At 43.1% G+C, this 18,358-nt stretch overlaps 1 protein-coding gene across 5 annotated transcripts in view; it reads right to left on the bottom strand.

Annotated features, from left to right (window-relative positions):
• The window catches only part of bmpr1ba (bone morphogenetic protein receptor type 1Ba), a 584,628-nt gene that overhangs the window by 420,917 nt on the left and 145,353 nt on the right, over positions 1-18,358 (bottom strand). For all 5 annotated transcript variants that reach the window (XM_087979920.1, XM_087979918.1, XM_087979921.1 and 2 more), the window contains exon 2: positions 4,484-4,569. The gene's annotated coding sequence lies outside the window, so the exon portion shown is untranslated. The remainder of the gene's footprint in view (positions 1-4,483; positions 4,570-18,358) is intronic.

The following is an 18,358-nucleotide window of genomic DNA, read 5'->3' on the forward strand; positions in this document are numbered from 1 at the left end:
CAAGGCAGCAGTGCTAACCACTGAGCCACCGTGACACCCCAGATTGCAGCAGATTTCACTGTTACACAAACATGAAGCAGAAGCCCTCACACAGAAGATTGGGTTTATAAACAGGAAGACTTTTATACCCTTCCCAATGATGGAAGGTCTCAGTTATTGTGACAATAAAGCTCAATAGAGCCATTGAATGCTGACACACCCACAATAACCAGAGGCCAATGTGAATTATTTATTATTGTGTTGCATACCCTTCCTGCAAGTCACACAGGGTAATGATCAACGGATAAAGACAAAGAGTTAAAGTAAATCGAGGGATGGGAGTTAATTGCAATGCTATGCCTGGTCATACTTAGTGAGGTTCCCAATCAAGACCCAACTTTACACAATGTTTAAATCTGCCTATGCCATCGGACTGAATATTTTGAAAACTCTTGCAATATCTCCAGTCTCTGTGCGATAATACACAAAAGCTTTTTTTCATACGAACCAAAAAGTAAGATAAACACAGCTGTTCAGGAGATAGTATTACATACATAGAAGGTCCCTTATACTGGATGGCTACTCACTAACAGCAGCTCTTTTCATTAAAATGTAAAACACAGAACTTCTCACGGTCTTCTGCCTAAAACTCACTTTCACCTCTGAGATGGCTGTTTCCTTCGCTGGGTGACTGCTTCAGTGTAAAATCTTAAATGTATCTTCAGTACAATACAGTGGATCAGTAATCTTTAGGATAATCTTCAATATAATGTAGCGCCCATCCTACTGGACCAGACACCTTTATTGGCGCTATTTCAAATAAAGTACAGGCAGGTGACATCTGGTGTCCCAGACAACACCACCCCCCTCAATAAACATAAAAGGAGGGAAAAAACGCAGAATACAGAGGAACCTCGATTATCCGAAGGACACGGGCAGGGAGTATTTCATTCAGTTAATCAAATGCTGGATAATCGAATGCTGGATAACATAGTTAGCCAAGCATCGGAACTTGCGATCTTGTTCGGATAATCCGAAATTCGGTTACTCGAATGCCGGATAATTGAGGTTCCTCTGTACCCGGGTAAAAACAATGACTGCAGATGCTGGAAACCAGATTCTGGATTAGAGGTGCTTGAAAAGCTGATAAATGAGAGGAGGGTGGGGGTGGGGAGAAAGTAGCATAGAGTACAATAGGTGGATAAATGAGAGGAGGGTGGGGGTGGGGAGAATGGTCAGTATCACAGAGTTGTTTGAGGAATCTTGCTGTGCAACTATCGCTCATTCTACATTATACCAGTGACTACACTTCTATAAGTACATCACTGGTAGTTAGCACTTGAGAACATTGGATGGTTGTGAACGGTTCCATATGAACACCAATCTTTCTGACTTAAAAATCACACAACACCAGGTTATAGTCCAACAGGTTTAATTGGAAGCACACTAGCTTTCAGAGCGACGCTCCTTCATCAGGTGATAGTGAAGCTATCCACAACTAAAAGAAGAAAAAGAACGAGGGGGCACGGATTTAAAGTAATATGCAAATGAAGCGAGGGTGATGTGAGAAAAACCTTTCTCACTCAGTGAGTAGTTAGGGTGTGGAGTGCACTGCTTAGAAATGTGGTGGAGGCAGGATCAACTGGGGCATTCCAGAAGATTTTGGATGATTAAAGGATAAGGGGACAAGGTAAATGATTGGTCCCAGATGATACAGCACAGACTTTGACCCAAATGGCCTTCATCTATGACAATGAGTCCTTTTCAGATTGTCAGAATAGAATCCCCACAGTGTGGAAACAGGCTTTTTGGTCCAACAAATCCACACTGACCCTCCAAAGAGCATCCCACCCAGACCTTTCCCTGTAACTCTGCATTTCCCATGGCCAATCCCTCAACCTGCACATCTTTGGACTGTGGGATGATACCAGAGTACCTGGCAGAAGCCCACACAGCCACAGGGATCGCCACACAGACACTCACCCAAGGGTAGAATCAAACCTGGGTCCCTGGTGCTGTGAGGCAGCAGTGCCAGCCACTATGCCACTCCTTGGGATGAGCAGGTCAATGCTGGGCCCTCAACGTTTTCCAATTTATATCAGTGACTCTGATGAGGGGGTTGAAAGCACCATGGCAGATGTCACCAAGGTAGATAAGGAAGTACGTTGTAAAGGTGACACAATAAAGATGCAGACTGACATAAAAATACAACTTGTTGGTGAAACTCAGTAGCATCTGTGGGCAGAAATCAGAGTTAATGTTTCGCATCCAATGACTCTTCCTCAGAACGTAGTTCACCAATAATTTCTGTGTCCATTTCAGATCTCCCGTGTCCGTCATTCTTGTTCCATATTATTGCAGTTTGATACAGGTAGATTACATGAGTGGGCAAAAATACAACAGATGGAGTATAACACGGGAAAATGTGAAGTTGTTCGATTTGGCTCAAGAACTGACACAAAAAAGATACAACATCCTTTTGAGAAAGAAGTCTGCCATTCTTACCCAGTCTGGCCTACATGTATTACTGTAATATAATTAACTCTGAAAGCACCGCAAAGGTCACTCAGTTTGAGGGCAGATTGAGCAACAAATGCTGACCTTGCAAGTGATGCCCGCATCCTAGGTAAACAAAAATCTAAAAGAATGCAATGTGTGTAAAAACTTAACTTGATAGGAAACCAATTATTCCAACACAGATTCACAAGTCACATGACACCAGGTTATCGTCCAACAGGTTTATTTGAAATCACAAGCTTTTAGAGTCAAATGACGAAGGGACTGAGCTCCGAAAGTTTGAAATTTCAAATAAACCTGCGGACTATAATCTGGTGTTGTGTGATTTCTGACCTTCAACATTGAGTTCAACAATTTCAGACCATTATTTCTGCCCTTTATTTTGATTACACCTTTGCCCCCATTTTTGCTTTCAACAGATCTGATCTATTTCTGCTGTTAACGTTCAGCATTAACACCTGGATTTCTTCTATATCTCTTCTCTGTCACCATTAGCACTCCCTTTGCCTTCTGCTCGGGTCACCTTTACCATCCATTCCACTTGCTCATCCTTCCCCCCCTGCACTTTCTAAATAGCAGACATACTATCACTTTTCCAGATTCCTTCAGCTCAAAAGAAGGATCACTGGACTTGAAAAGTTAACTCTGTTTCTCTCTCCACAGAAGCTGTCAGACCTGCTGAGTTTCCCTAGCACTGAATCCTGAAAGTCAGAAATCACATGACACCCGGCTATAGTTCAACAGGTTTATTTAAAATCAAAAGCTTTTGGAGCACTGCCCCTTGGTCAGGTGAAATCACTCAGGAGCAGCACTCCGAAAGCTTGTCATTTCAAATAAACCTGTTGACCTATAACCTGGTGTCATGTAACTTCTGACTTGGTACATCCCAGTCCAACACAGGAACCTCCACATCATGGCTACAACACAGGACCTAGAGTCTGAAACAAACTTTTCAACATTGACCTCTGTATGAACAAGCATCCCAGTTTTCAATGGATTATGGACAATGAAAATTTGCCTCATTCTGCTTCCCCTCAGATATGATTCTTAATTTGTGAGCTGAACAATAATACTGCCTGTATTCAAGAAAACAGGACCAGCTCACATTGACATCAAAATAACTTAATGACAACTGCAAAAGTAATACTATCCTTCAATTAGCAAGTATTGGGTGGCAGATCTTTTAGTAGGTGTGGTTATCTCCTTTTAAAGTTGCAAGAAAAGTAATAATTTCCTGCAGCATCAGGTCAGTTCAGACTTGACTGGAGTGTTTTGGATTGGTGATTGCTAAAGTCTGGGTCTGTTTCGCTTTGAGGCTCGTAGAAACATAATGTTCCAATCGGGACACGCATCAGTGGTTCAGACAATTCCTTTGTTATTCCAATAAATGCAGAACATTTGCACATTCAGGGAATTAAAATGCAAGGAACATGTTCATGTTTCGAAACATCAGCATGATGAACAGACTGTAAGATGGAAAAGCATAGGCTGGTTTTAGCTGAATAAGCTTTCCCCAAACTACGGTCAAGTTCCTTGGTCACAGACCTTTCATCTCTTATTTAATATGCGGAGAGAGATTTTTGCATTATACTCTGCTAAACCCAAGCTAATGAAGATAAACTTCAGGATCTGCATGTGCTGCCGCATAGTCCTCCGGTTCTCTCCCTGAATCCGTCTGCCTTTCTTTCTCTCCTTCAAACCAAGTCCTTGGCCAAGCTTTCGGTCACCTGTCCAAATATCTTTTTATGTGTCATGACACATTCAGGTTGGCAAAGGGCACCAGGATATTTCGCTAGACAGAAGGCGCTAGGGAATGCAACTTGGTGTTCAATTCTAGCCACTGACCTTCGGCAAACAAAACTCTGGTGCAGCAATGCCTTTATCACACTTTTAACGCAGAAGACTGAAACAAAATAAAAATCAAAATGCTACAAAGCAAATACTCTCACTGAATTCTGCACTTGCTCACTCCAAACTAAATCCTTACCTGATATATCTTGCTTTCTCGATGCGTACAACTGAAATCGCTTTCCCTCCACTTGCGAATTTAGCCAATTTCAGTCACAGTAGTTTCTGTACAAAACAAGAAATATGTGTGAGTGTAAGATAAAGTGCAAGTATCCATATCGCACTTCTCAACACAACTGTCTTCACCTGTAGCTCAACATTTTTCTTCCACACTGGTCACCTTTCTGGGACACGAGCCAGCAGTACAGCTTACCCACAGGTAATGCAGGACCAGTGTGAATGAACCACTATTGTTCAGCAGTTGTGAAAGGTCATTCTGTAAACATCATTGTCTCTGTACTCAGAGTAAACCTCAAATATTTGTACCATTGTTCCTTGACAACAAGGTCATACTCAAGCTGCTCTGAAACAGATTCATGAAGCATGGCAGGATTTAATGTTAATGAGATGACTGATTAGAAATTATCCACCAGTCTCCCTGCTAGAATACGCACTGCAGTACAATTAAAATTATGCAGTCCTGTTTGATCTTTAACAGCTTGTGGTTAAGGGTGAGATATTTTGCAGTGAGTGAAGAAATGTCACTTTGCTTTTGGTTAAAAATCATACAATACCAGGTTATAGTCCGACAGGTTTATTTGGAAGCATGAGCTTTTGAAGTGTTGCTCCTTCATCAGGTACCTGTCCTGAAAGCTAGTGCTTCCAAATAAACCTGTTGGACTATAACCTGGTGTTGTATGATTTTTAACTTTGTACACCCCAGTCCAACACCGGCACCTCCACTTCATGACTTTGCTGTTGGTCACATCTGAAGTGAATTTAGATCTTATGCTTTACAATCTTTCTGGTTTGGCATTAAGTTGCAAGTTGTTCTTAATGAAGAAGCATTGCCACTGCAATGCTCTTCAAGAAAGCTCCAATTCCTCCAACCACCAACCCCGATGCCCACTCCACGCCAACACTTTCTGTTGGTCAGTGTGAAGAGATTTAAAATGGTGCAATGCACAGCACAAAACCTGAATGTGTCACCTCAGACCCCATCATGATGTGGACATGCCGGTGTTCAATTCCCGCCTCGGGCAACTGTCTGTGTGGAGTTTGCACATTCCCCCTGTGTCTGCGGGGGTTTCCTCCCACAGTCCAAAGATGTGCAGTTTAGGTGAATTGGCAATGCTAAATTGCCCGTAGTGTTAGGTGAAGGAGTAAATGTGGGGGAATGGGTTACTCTTCAGAGGGTCGTTGTGGACTTGTTGGGCTGAAGGGCCTGTTTCTCACACTGTAAGTAATCTAATCTAATAGGTTTATTTGAAAGTACAAGCTTTCAGAACACTGCTCCTTCATCAGGTAGCTAGTGGGGCTGTAACTTGAAAGAAATTCTGGAATTTACATATTAATCAACCTGAGATCTGCATCCCCTTTCTAAGTGATTAATGACTTAACAGCAATCTTGGTTTGTATGCCACTTTGATATTTTACTGTAAATTCTGTGTTCTATGATCCTGTCCCACTAGATACCTGATGAAGAAGCAGCAGTGCTCCAAAAGCTTGTACTTTCAAATCAACCTGTTGGACTATAACCTGGTGTTGTGTGATTTCTAACTTCATCCTGCTGTGGAAAGATAATTCCTTCTCGTGACCTTTGTACATATTACGAGTCTCCATGTGCCTACAAACTGGTCCAAAATCTACTTGCCTTACAGCATAATTTTTTTCTAGTAAGTTGATTTGCCCTTCATCTTTTAATGCCAAGAAAGTAATTCCTAGCAGTTGGGAGTTCTCATATCCACCCTTCTTATTTCAATTTATTTACCAACTGTTTACCTTCCATAGATTTTTGCATATGGATCACACTAGCTTACAAGTGCACATTTAACTTTACAGCAAAGCATTTCAACTAGTTTGTAAGTATGAATTATGGAAGAGTTATTATTTATTTAGTACACTATATGGATGTGACAGGCATGAAACTAGAAGCATATGTTTCTTTACAAAAACAGGAAGGCATTTGATGACCTCTGGCTAGTTGGAAAAGCAAAGAGCCAAAGGGGGAGATAAGGGCCAAAACAGCTGAGTCAATTGTCATATATTTGTGTTGTCAACTGTATTTGTTAAGTAACATTCTTTTTCAATCCATAGATGAATTCTAGGAGTTAGTAAGAGATGGGTTCAGTGAAGCTCAATGAGTAAGTAATAGAGAAAGTGATAGAAGGCTGGGCCTAAAGGATGAGATGATGTGAAGTAGAGAAAGCCTGCATGGAATACTAAAACTGGAAGCACCAGTTGAACCAAGTCACTTCAGTTCATATCCCTTGATTTCCAAAGTATCCAACAATCTATTGATCTGTGTCTTCAACATGCTCAATGACTGAGTGTCTACCTCTCCCTGGAGATGTTTCCTCTTGGGAGAGAGTCCAGGACCAGATGGCATCATCGCAGAATAACAGAAAGCCTATCTAAGGAATGAATTAGCTTTGTTGTCACGTGTACTCAAATGAGCACACTGAAAGTTTACAAGTCACCACATACAGCACTACCTTAGGCACAAGGTACCTAGGTACAGATTCTTCAGTACAAGTTGTTAGGAAAAGAAAATGGAAAAATACAGAAATAAAAACTCCAGCATTACAGATAGTAGGAATAAATTAGAAAATAGAGAAATAAAAAATTCAAAACAACAATACTTCCAACACAGTCCACGCTGACATGTAGCCTCCAGTCCACACTGGGCCTTGGGTCTAGTCCATTCTGGGCCTTGGCTCCATACTGTGCTGGGCCTTGGCTCCAGTTTACGCTGGGCCTTGGCTCCTGTCTACACTGGGCCTTGACTCCAGCCTACACAGGGCCTTGGCTCCTGTCTACACTAGGCCTTGGCTCCAGTCTACACTGAGCCTTAGCTCCAGACCACGCTGGGCCATGGCACCAGTCTATGCTGGGTGTTGACTCCAGTCTATGCTGGGCCTTGACTCCAGTCTACACTGGCCAAGGCTCCAGACTATGCTGGGCCTTCTCTCCAGTCCACCCAAGGCCTTGACTCTAGTCCACGCTGAGCCTTGGCTCCAATCTACACTGGGCCTTGACTCCAGTCTACGATGAGCCTTGACTGCAGACCATGCTGGTCCTTGGCTCCAGTCCATACTGGACTTCTGTCCAGTCCACCCTGGGCCTTGGCTCTAGTCCAAGCTGAGCCTTGGCTCCAGTATACACTGGGCTTTGGCTCCAGACTGTGCTGGGCCTTGCCTCCAGTCCATGCTGGGCCCTCTCTCCAGTCCACACTGTGCCTTGGCTCCAGTCTGTGATAGGTTTCATCTCGAGGCCTTGAGACTGCTCTGGAATCGCCTCAAGGCCGGAAATCCATCCTGAGGCCAAAAGACCACTGTGGGCTGCCAAGGGACCATCATGCCAGGCTGAGAAAATGCCAAGCCGGGCTGGGAGGCCATCAAGCTAGGCCAAGAAACGGACATGAGGAGGAATTTCTTCTCACACAGAGTAGCGAATCTGTGGAATTCTTTACCACAGAGAGCTGTTGAGGTTAGGTCATTAAGCAAATTCAAGGCTGAGATAGACAGATTTTTAAACAGGAAGAGACTCAAGGGTTATGGGGAAATGGTAGAAAAGTGGGGTTGAGGATTATCAGATCAGCCATGATCCCATTGAATGGCAAAACAGATACGATGGGCTGAATGATCTTCATCTTCTCCTATGTCTTATGGTCTTACGATCGAGAATTTATGGTAGAGAATCATTCACTTATTCTATGACTATGGCCCTGAGTTCTAGTTTTTTTCAAAGGAAGCACCCTCCCTCCCAGTATCTGCTCTGTGAAGCTCTCCAAGAATTTATAGGATTCAGTTGGATCACCTCTCATTCTTCTGAACTCTGGGAAAACAGACCACTTGATTGCTCCTCACCAGTACATCCTCTCATCCCAGAGGTCAGTCCAGAGAACCTTCTCGATATTAGGGACCATGGTGGAACGTGGGTAGAAGATTAACAATGTTCTTATTGTAGTTGAACAGCAGATCCTATTTGAAGAGTAACATGTCCTACTGCTGTCCCAAGTCCCTATGCCCTGTGCTGCACATTCTACATGTTATAGGTCTAGGAAGTTTACTCTGATTTCTCTTTCTGCTGCAGTTAACTCCTTCATTTTTGATGCCAATATCTATCCCTTGAAAGTAATTTCCTGTGGTTTGCTAACACACCTGCCGGCAGCTAACTCCTCCCCGAGCAGGGATTGAATGCAGCGGCATCTCACCCACTGTGCCAGCGCAGTGCTCTGGCATTTCATTCCCCCTCCTGAATTTCCACCAGCTCTATAAATAACCCAAAAGGATTACTGTGAAATGCCAAAGCATACAAACCCAAAACACCAACTTCTCCATTTTCTGCACACATACTGTCTAACTTGTGAAGTATATTTTTTTCGTCTTATTTCAGGTTTCCAATGTGTTGATGAGCACGGAGATTTGCTTAGGTAGCAAGCATTGTACAGTATGCCCTGAGCTTCTCATATGAGCTTCATGTCCCTTGTTCAGAACGAAAAGGAAGATTAGCCTGAATCCATGTCCGAGTGTTAGCTGCTCACAGGGAGATCGTTGGGCCAGTCATAGTTCTGTCAAACAGTCACTGTGCTGACTCTAAGACCTTGAGTGATGTATTCTGAACTCAGGGCAATATTTCTGGCCTTGAAACCTAATTTAAGAACAGCGAGCTTGGTATTGGGTTGTAGCAGCTTAGAAAAATGCACTTTCTGCTCGTGAAATTTGTGACGTCCACGTGAATTCAAGAAATCTCAATCACAGTTACCTCACCATTTTTGGGGATGTGCCATCTGACAGTAAGGATTGTGTTTAGCACCTTAAGGCAGTCCACTGTATTTTGTAAGGGTTTAGGATCCCGGAGCAACCTCGAGACGATGCCTTGGGACTACTCCTCACTAAACATAAATAGCACAGTGTGGATTTAGAATAGAACAGGATAGGTTAGACATGTGAGCGTGAGGTAAGACAGGTAGACTCACAAGAGCACATGAACGTGAATACAGTAAGAAGGTAGATTTGGCCTTACCTAATGAAACTATAAGTCAGAGCATGAGTATCATGTCTCGGAGTGCAGAATACTTTGTTTGAACCAGCACCTTATGAACCTTCCCACCAATCTCTGGATACAACATTTCACCACCTACAGTCAGACTCCAACACCAGAGATATATTTCCCTCCCCACCCCTTTCAGCATTCTGCAGAGACCAGTCCCCCGTTAGGTCCACACCCCCCCATCAACCCACCCTCCGTTCCCGGCATCTTCCCTTGATATCGCAAGAGGTGTAAAACCTGCGCCCACACCTCTCCCCTCACTTCCATCCAAGGTCCCAAAGGATCCTTCCACATCAGGCAAAGATTTTCCTGCATATCCAAACACCTCATCTACTGTGTCCGTTGCTCTCGATGTTGTCTCCTCTACATTGGGGATCCAGGACACCAACTCATGCAAGGTTTCAGGGAACATCTCCAGGACACATGCACCAGACAACCCCACCACCCTGTGGCCGAACACTTCAACACCCCCTCCCAGTCTGCCAAGGACATGCAAGTCCTGGGCCTCCTCCACCCCCAAACCCAAGCCATCCGACATCTTGAGGAAGAATGCCTCATCTTCCACCTTGGGACCCTCCAACCTCATGAATCAATGCCAATTTCACTAGTTTCCTCACCTCCCCTCCCCCACCATATCCCAGATACAACCCTCCAATTCAGCACCACTCTCTTGAACTGTCTTACCTGTCAATTTTCCTTCCAACCTATCCGCTCCACCCTCCGCTCCAACCTATCACCATCACCCCCCATCTTCATCTATCTATCGTATTCCTAGCTACATTCCCCCAGCGCCACCCCGCATCCATTTATCTCTCACCCTCCTTGGGCCTCCCCACACATTCCTGATAAAGAGCTTATGTTCGAAACGTTGACTCTCTTGCTCCTCGGATGCTACCTGACCTGCTGTGCTTTTCCAGCACCACTCCTTTGACTCTGATCTCCAGCATTTGCAGTGCCCACTTTCTCCGACCTTATGAACTGGCCCTGTCAATACATCGGCAAAAAGTATTTCCTTCAAGCACCAGAAGTTTACTCTATTTTTGCGATCTCCACATCGTCAGCTGAGAGTGCAAATGAGAAGGTTGTTTGCCAGTAAGTCTTACTTAAGGCAAAGTTGCATTATTACTGAAGTGATTTATGCTGTAAATAAAGTGCAACAATGATTTGTATAGCCCCTGCATTATGTTTCTATTACTGAGTGTATGTTTTTACATTGATTATGTGGACCTCATGATCAACTGAAATATCTGATTAACAGGCACACTCCTGGTCCCATAGTGCCGGTTAATAGAAAGTTTGTTGTCCTACATATTAATGGACAACAAGTCATGTTACATTGAAGCATAAGCCCAAAGTCAGTTCTTGCCTTCTCCTCAACCACCAAACTCATGATGTGGTGTCAAACCACATGAAAAAAGACATCACAAATCACCATTTATTGATATTGCAGAAATCCTTTCAAGTCGACTAGTGATGGTAGTTCATGTCAGCAAAGGAGGATTCACGGCATGGAATGGCTGGACAAGGGATGCATACTGCTCACAAGAATTTCATTGGACGAACAAATAACATAGCAGGGATTGCATTTTTCTGATCTCATTAGTCATTAGTCATAATTTGCTTCACTTGCTGTAGATTGAGTCTTGCCTGGCAAATTTATAAAACAGTATCTTAAATGAGCTTTCAAGGCCAGAAAAACTCTCAGTTGGAATTAGATCCCACAAGATCACGCTGCTCATGGCTGAGAGAGGGATACATCACTGGGGCTTCTTATTGTGCACTCATCAGAACAAATACACGAGTGCCAAATTCCCATGCAAAATCCAGCCAATCAGAGTCAACATGCCAATCAATCAGAACTCTTTTCACCTGTAATGATGGTCATTGGAAAGTTTGAACTTCTTGCCTTTGTACAAATGAATGCAAGTTGAAAAGCTTGAATAATGTATCTCCTTTTCCTGCAATATCCAAGTTCTGTGTTAGCAAGTGACTGCTCATGATGTTCCTTTAACCGATAACTATAGATGATTACGAGGACTGCTCCTCCATTGTAGTCTTTCATACAAGAGAATTGGGAGAATCAAAGTGAATAAAGGATACAGTCTGACATTATCCCAACAATGATCTCTATGGCCATAGAAAAAACAAGGGTGAACACTATGCGGATGGTGGTGCCACTATTGTTCATCAGCATTTTGACAACATTTTAGACTGAATTACACAAGGCTTTACTTTCCCAGAGGATCACCCATTATGTAAAGGTAGACCAATAGATCCGATCATCAGGCCAATAAACCCAGCTCTTACCATTACAGCAAGTGCTAGGAAAACTCAGCAGGTCCGACAGCTTCTGTGGAGAGAGAGAAACAGTCAACATTTCAAGTCTTAGTGATCCTTCTTTTGAGCTGAAGGAATCTGGAAAAGTGATAGTATGTCTGCTATTGAGAAAGGGGGGAAGGATGAGCAAGTGGAATAGATGGTAAAGGTGACCCGAGCAGAAGGCAAAGGGAGTGCTAATGGTGACAGAGAAGAGATATAGAAGAAGACAGGTGTTAATGCTGAATGTTAATAACAGAAAATAAGTCAGATCTGTTAAAAGCAAACATGGGGGCAAAGGTGTAATCAAAATAAAGGGCAGAAATAATGGTCTGAAATTGTTGAACTCAGTATCGAATCCTGAAAGTCAGAAATCACACCACACCAGGTTATAATCCAACAGGTTTATTTGACATCACAAGCTTTCAGAGCACTGCTCCTTGGTCAGGTGAAGTCACTGCAGAGCAGCGCTCCGAATGCTTGTGATGTCAAATAAACCTGTTGGACTATAACCTGGTGTCATATGACTTCTGATCTTGTCCATCACAGTCCAACTTTGGCACCTCCACATCATGGAATCCTGAAAGCTGTGAAATGCCTAAGTGGAAAATGAGGTGATATTCCTCCAGCTGGTGTTGGGCTTCACTACAGAACGCCGAGGAGAGAAACATTAGGACGATACAGCAAGGTGGTTTACTGAAGTGGCAAGCAAGTGGAAGCTTGGGGTCATTATTGTGGGACAGAGCAGAGTGTTGTGGAAAGAAGTCACTCAATCTGCACTTGGTTTCTCCAAAGTAGAGGAGACCACACTGTGAGAGGCAAATATAACAGACCAGTTGAAACAAGTACAGGTAAATCGTTGCTTCACTTGGAAGCTGTGGTTGGGGCTTTCGACAGTGAAGCAGTAAAAGGGTAGTGATACATCTTCTGTAATTGGATGGGAAGGTGCCATGGGGTGGTGGGGAGGGACTGGTGGGGCAAGGTCAATGAAGAGGTATTGGGTGTGATGGAGAATGGGATCTGGGTGTCACAGAGGGAGCGGTTCCTGCGAAAAGCATGACATGAGGTTAGATAGGAAAATGCGTTTGGTTGTGGATTGACGAGCAAAGTGCAAAATCATGTGTGCTCTGAGACCAAATGTCTCACCTAAAAGATCTTGAAGAATTAGCCCTTTCAATATTTTAATTCAAATCCGTGACTGTTCTGGCTCACAGAGTTAAAGATCCCTTCATTGTCATTAATTACAGACCATCTTCTGTTTAATTATTAAAGACCATTCTCTCTGCCAATAGAGTTTGCAAGCCACAACAGAAATGTGATGCTGCCTGAAAGCTGCAGAAAAGACATGAATCATTGGATACAACAGCAAACAAGGAGAAGACAGATGAATTGTTGTTTCATGCAAGGGATCTGGAATATAACAGTGAGTATGTTTTGCTACAGTTGTACAGGGCACCAGCGAGACCACCTCGATGGTACTGTGTGCAGTTTCATCTCTTAAGAAACAACATAATCATATTAAAAGCACGATGTGGAGGTGCCGGTATTGGACTGGGGTGGGCAAAGTTAAAAATCACACAACATCAGGTTATAGTCCAACAGGTTTAACTGGAAGTAAAAGTTTTCAGAGCGCTGCTTCTTCATCAGGTAGCTACCTGGTGAAGGAGTGGCGCACCGAAAGCTAGTGCTTCCAATTAAACCTGTTGGACTATAACCTGGTGTTGTGTGATTTTCAACATTAAAAGCAGTTCAGAAAAGGTTCAACCAACTGATTCCTGGGATGGAACGATTGCCTTATGAGAAAAGACTAGATTAGCTATGCCTGTATCCATTGCAGTTTGGAAGAATGCGTGTGATCTTACTAAAACAAGCAACATTTGAAAGGGACCTACTAGGAGGATACTGAAATGATCTTTGCCCTTCAGGAAAGGCTTGAACCAGGGGAAACTGTCAAAACCAGGGATTTCCCATTTAAAACAAAAATGAGTCATAGGGTCATAGAGACGTACAGCATGGAAACAGACCCTTCAGTCCAACCCGTCCATGCCGACCAGATATCCCAACCCAATCTCGTCCCACCTGCCAGCACCCAGCCCATATCTCTCCAAACCCTTCCTATTCATATACCCATTCAGATGCCTCTTAAATGAGGGGAAATCTCTTCCTGCAGAGGGTCATGAATTTGTGGAGACAGAGTTGTTGGATATTTTTTAAGGTAGAGCTAGACAGATTATTAATTAGGCGAAAGTGGGTACTACAGATGCTGGAGATTAGAGTCAAGATTCCTGATGAAGGGCTTTTGCCCGAAACATCGATTTTCCTGCTCCTCGAATGCTGCCTGACCTGCTGTGCTTTTCCAGCACCACTCTGATCTTGAGATTATTGATAAGCATGGGATTCAAAGGAGGAAAGTGGAGTCGAGACTATAATCAGATTAGCCATGATTTTTAAAAAGGCAGAATAACATCATGGGGCTAACTAGTCTACTCCTGCTCCTTACTTATATGTTCAGATGTATGGATGTGTGTATGACGAAACAGTTCTTGATGGCACCCCTGAATGGACTGCCTCCAATTTTAAGTTATAACCTTTGTTCTGGATATTTTTGGAAATGCTTTCTTGCTATCTAATTTTAATGATCAATATCTTTTCTACTACACCACTGTTTAATTCTCTACATATCTTCTACCCTTAGCCCTTTTAACCCATGTCTCATCTGAGAAATCTTTCCGACATGTTCTTCCAAGATGTGGTGCAAGAACTGTCTGTAAATGTGTTTGAGCTAAAGGGAGAGGCTGAATAGGCTTGAGTTGCTTTCCCTGCAGCATTGGGACATGAGGGGTGACCGTGTAGAGGTTTATAAAATCATGAGGGGTATGGATAGGATAAATAGACAAGGTCTTTTCCCTGGGGTGGGGGAGTCCAGAACTAGAGGGCATAGATTTATGGTGAGAGGGGAAAGATTTAAAAGGGATCTCAGGAGCAACTTTTTCACGCAGAGAGTGGTGCAGGTAGGAATGAGATGCCAGTAGAGGCTGGTACAGTTACAACATTTAAAAGACATCTGGATGGGTATATGAATAGAAAGGGTTGAGAGGAATATGGGCCAACTGTTGGAAAATGGGGCTAGATTTATTAAGGATATCTGGTAGGCATTGACGAGTTGTACCAAAAGGTCTGTTTCCGTGCTGTACATCTCTATGATGCTGTGACTCTATATGCATGTCTGTGCAGTCAAGGAGAGCACCCACCAGGATCCCTACCTGCCACACATTGGCATGGACTGAGGGCCGGTCTCACATGGTTCAGCCTCTGGTCAGTAGCTTCACTCTAATCAAATACAAATCGGAGAGTTCTAACTTTGTGGAGGCTTTTGAACAATTACCAATGCAATATGAGCCAGTGCTGGGGTTTGAGAACTCCTGTCACATTAGTGCGCATTATTGATGCTGCTCTTTATTAATTCCTCTGCAAAGATACTTCAGCCTGGTGCAGATCCAACAAGGTTGAGTGAGATAGGGGATTGTGTCTGAGTTCTGGCTTTCAAACTCTCACCAACATCAGACTAGAAGTCAAGCGGTCTGTCATCATTCCATTAAAAAACTTCCCAATGACGCTGGCTGTCATTATGTTTGAGTTATCATTACACACTGCCTTTGCAGAAGTCTTCAAAGTGGTATAACGAGGCACTGTGTGAGGTAAATGTGCTGTTTGTTATAACATAAAGCACAATCTGATAAAAGTCTTGAAATGGGTCCTATGGATTTCTGACTGATGTGAAGCAGTGGGTTAGACCAAGTGAGTGGGTGTGGTGCAGTGGGGGTGGAAGGAGGAGGCGAGTTCTGTATTGAAATGTTGCTTGAGTGCAAATCCTACCTCCTCAATTAGTCATGCTAAAGAACTCTCTTCCTGCTAGAAACACAAATAAAGCCAATTTCCATTTTTTAAACACACAAAATTACATTTGAAGCAATGGCTCAGGTCACCTGTGTTATTAGTTCTACAGAGGCAGTCACAACTATGTTTTGAAAAACTATATTACATCACACAACTCCAGGGCATTCCTCCCGTTGCCAATAGTCAGAACGCTGTCCTGGTATTTGTTTATTCAGCTGTCCAGAATTGAAATGTTTGGTATTTGTAGAGACACTATCCAACTGTATATCTCTATTCCCCCAAGATCGCCTCATTGGGAGGGCAGATGGGTGCAGGAAAGAGTTGACCTGACAGACAATCTAGGACATAGCTCCTGAAATTTCCTACTTATATTCACGGCACAAGATCATTCTACTTTTATAGTTGAGTCAACTTTACAATGGAAACTGTGCAAACTATAATCTCTTGCGACCTCTTCTGTCAGGCAGAAGATACAGAAGCTTAAAAACATGTACCAACAGGTTCAAGAACACCTTCTTCTCAGCTGTTATTAGACTGCTGAGTGGACCTCAGATTTCTAATTTTTGTGCACCTTCCTTGCAGCTGTAACTTTGTATTGATCACTCTGTTCAATCACCTCTGATCTTTGTATGGTATGATCTGTTCTACTGCATGCAGAACAAAACTTTTCACTGTAGCTAGGTACATGTGACAACAATAAATCAAACCAAATCAAATCTACTATGCTGGTGAGCCACGTTATTTGTCCTATGACCAACACCCTGATTAGCCCTTTGCCGAATACTTCTTGCGATACAATGGAACAGACTGATTTGCACATCCTACCTTTATGTATTGTCTGTGAGGTGGCTCATAATTTTTATTTGTTTGCATTTGGTATGGATTCTGAACTGATGCGATTTAATAAGGAAATGAATTAACTTGTGCTTTTGGGTGAGGTAGAAAGGCAGGATTCTTCTAAACCTCAGTAAGAATCTGTGCAGCAAATTCATGGGGTTATCATTTATTTAGAAGGTGATATTTCTGGGCAATTGCACACACACATTCCAGTCTGTGCACCACCGCACTGTTTGAGGGATACCCTGTCTGCCTGACCTTCATGGTATCTTCTCCTTGGTTGTTACCATTTCTGTCCTCCCCTGCCCTCTCTGTCTACCCCACCTTCTCCCACTTTATCACAGCTGACAATGGGGCATCACAGCCTCAAAAACAGAAATTGCTGGACAAACTCAGCAGGTCTGGCAGCATCTCTGGAGAGAAAGCAGAGTTAACATTTTGGGTTCAATGATACTTGGTTAAAACGCGCCCAGAAATGTTAACTGTTTCTCTCTCCACAGATGCTATCAGACCTGCAGAGTTTGTCCAGCAATTTCTTTTTGTGTTGCTGATTTCTAATTTCCGGAGTTCTTTGGGTTTTTCTGTTTAATGCACATCGCAGTTTAGTTGCCTTACATTCCTTTATCCTGTAACTGGTCATGTCAATATTTGTGCTCTCCAATATACTTCTCTCTATCCATCCCTCTTGTATCTGTCCAGAGTAGTTCACAGTTCCATTCCATCAGCTCTCCCATCCCAATCCCACCCTGAGCAGTAAGCGGAACTTTCTCTGAGCATTATCGCCCTCTCACTTATTCTTACTTTACTTTCAACTAAAAATAGAGAGAATGGAGATGAAGGTGAGGGAACAAACATGACAACTGCAAACAAAACTTGGGTGGCATGGTGGCTCAGTGGTTAGCACTGCTGCCTCACAATGCCAGGGAGCTGAGTTTGAATCCACCCTTGGGTGAAGTTTGCACATTCTCCCCGTGCCTGCATGGGTTTCCTCCCACAGTCCAAAGATGTGCAGGTTAGGTGGATTAGCCATGCTAAATTGCCCGTAGTATCCAAGAATATGCAGGCTAAGTGGATTGGCCATAGGAAATGGGGGGTTGGGGTGGTCTGGGTAGGATGCTCTTTCAAGGCCTGGTGTGGAATCAATGGGTCAAATGGCCTGATTCCACACTGTAGGGATTCTCTGATAAAACATAAAATAAAAGGTGGGGAAATAAATGTAGTTAAGGTGATGACTTGAAAGCAATAATTAAATTTAGATGAATCAAGGGAATACAGAGATATAAAACTGGAAGCTATTTTGTCATTACCTTCCTCCTTAATTTTATGTATATGCTGCTTGCTTGATTTATTACGCTAGTTCTGGGAATGCAAACACTCCTTTATTTGAACGGTACGTTGGTATTGGGAAGTCCCATGTTATTGAGCTGAAACGTTAACTCTTTCTTTCTCCACACATGCTGCCAAGTCCGATGAGTGTTTCAAAAATGCTGGTATTAATGTGCCCAATCTGTAGGAAAAGACTCTGTCATTACTGGGAACCTTCGATATTGTTGCAGGTCTCAAATTAGCAGAAGCTTGCCTGAGTTGGATATCACTGCAGAATACACTGATACATGTGATGCATGGATGTGCAGATGATATCTTAGTCAGGTTACCTCTCAAAAGGGAGAAGGTCATATATGAGGGACCAACCAAAACCCGATACCTAATCCAACCTGAGAAATAATATCGTTGCCGATCAAACTTGAAT

The sequence above is a fragment of the Chiloscyllium plagiosum genome, unplaced genomic scaffold, assembly GCF_037043375.1.
Source record: "Chiloscyllium plagiosum isolate Xiang-an unplaced genomic scaffold, Cpla_swu_hap1 HiC_scaffold_36, whole genome shotgun sequence".
NCBI lineage: Eukaryota > Metazoa > Chordata > Chondrichthyes > Orectolobiformes > Hemiscylliidae > Chiloscyllium > Chiloscyllium plagiosum.